A 1989-nucleotide genomic window follows, 5' to 3' on the forward strand; every position below is an offset into this window, starting at 1 on the left:
AATGGGAAACAAAAGAGATAATGGAGAAATGTATTCACAATTTTAAGGAAATCATTTAGTTTTTTGCCTGAGTTCTATAACCAACCTAACAAATCAGGGATGGGAATGGAATAAGGATATATTTTGAGACTGGCAATGTTTCAAAAACATATATTCCTGTGAAACTTTTCTCAGAAGATTCTGTAGGGTGTGCACCAGAAAAATAAGGAGTAAACAAAAAGAGAGGAAAACATGGGCCAGAAAGAGTAGAAATGGAAGGAAAAGTCCCCAGACTATAGCTGTACACATAGATCCAAGTGGAAGAAGATGAGTAAGGGCCCAGGTGAGATTTCTTTAGGGGGAAAAAAAAAATGGAACTAATAGAATTTCTGAGGGAAGTGACCACACAGAAATAGCACTCAGAGAGAGTTTTGGAGGGCTTGGTAGGATTTATCATTAGTAACTGCAGCTACATAAAGGTACTAGATAAATCTTACTCTAAAGTATTTTTTCATTCTTCTAAGTACAGAATTGTTATCAATAATCACTATACTTTTGTATTGTTAAAGGAAAATTTTCAAAATGGTGAAATGAGACTCTCTCGCAAATATAAAATTTTTACATGTTAAAGATTTTAATTAAGTTATTAATTGATGAGGGAACCAGTGAGATATTACAGTTTGTACAAAGATGAAACCATAGAACATATGCACATAGAGTCAATGAGGAATACTGAAGTGAATTTCTTAATAAATGCAAAACTGACTTTTCCACCAGGGAAATCAATTGAATCTCCACTGAACACAATCCATTTGTGTCTTTATTGACAAGATTCATTTGTGTTATCAGTTTTCTACAACTGAGAAAGCTGTAAAATAGCTTGATCAAAGACAGTGAAAGGCACAGAATTTATAGAATCAGAAAACTCTGAGGGATTCATTAGACAAGGTGTAATAATACTCCACTGAAAGAACATCCAGTATTATTTTTTGCCCATTTCAAAGTTTTTCACATTTTCTTCCTGATACACTATTTATATTTTAAATGATATCTTAATTTAGAAGTATAATTGAGGAAAAAAAAATGTTTGCTCCTAACAGCATTAAAGGGATACCTCACTGTTCAGATTATTGACCAGAGCTGAGTTAGTAGATCTTATAGCAGTTCATCCAAATTGCAGGCAGAGTTCTAAGGGAAGCAAATTTTTTGAGATATACTTTAACTTTCTTAAGCCTTTGGAATTATAAGAAGTCTCATTGTAATTAATCCTCATTACAAATTCTAAATGTATCTGCCAGGAACCTAAGGTTAACCCAAGGTTAAACATTTTAGTTGGCTGGAGCAACCAACTAGCAATGACAAAAAGAGAGAAGACAGTTGCCAAAAAGCTCAGGGATGCAGAAACTAGTTCTTAGTTCACAAATCTTGTGTGTTATCACAAACCCAAAGTGCAGCATACACTCAGTATATTTATGATGGGTACATAGCCAAATATTTGACCTCTACTGTGGCAATTTTCTCTTCTATCACCTTTTTCTTTTAGTCTGATCCTCAGTTCCATGAAGACAAATATGGGTCAGTGGAGAATGCTAACTGTATTGTCAAATAAAAAGCAAATTTGGACTTTGTCTGGAATGACTTTATTTGGAAGGATTATTGCAAAGGGGGAAAGGGGCTATTACAATAGAGGGAGGGAATTATCGCAATAAGGAGAACACTCTGACCATAATATCCACCAGCCACTCAAGAGTTAGGCAAAATGGGCTTTTCTTCTATAGAGAAGAATTGGGTGTAGGGGAGTGGGATGAAAGGATGTAGTAATTGGATAGTAGTTCTGAGAATGTTTTAAGGTGAAACAGCCTATTTTCTGAGAAGCTCCCTTAAAGTTTATGGACCTAAAGGAAGGACAAAAGCTTAACAAATGTTTAGTTAACAAGTATTTTGTTTTGATTGATCAGTGGACAAAGCAGTTCAGGCAATCGTTTATAAGGCAAAGAATGGGAATGTGAA

Source organism: Choloepus didactylus, chromosome 7 (assembly GCF_015220235.1).
Source record: "Choloepus didactylus isolate mChoDid1 chromosome 7, mChoDid1.pri, whole genome shotgun sequence".
NCBI classification, from domain to species: Eukaryota; Metazoa; Chordata; class Mammalia; order Pilosa; family Megalonychidae; genus Choloepus; species Choloepus didactylus.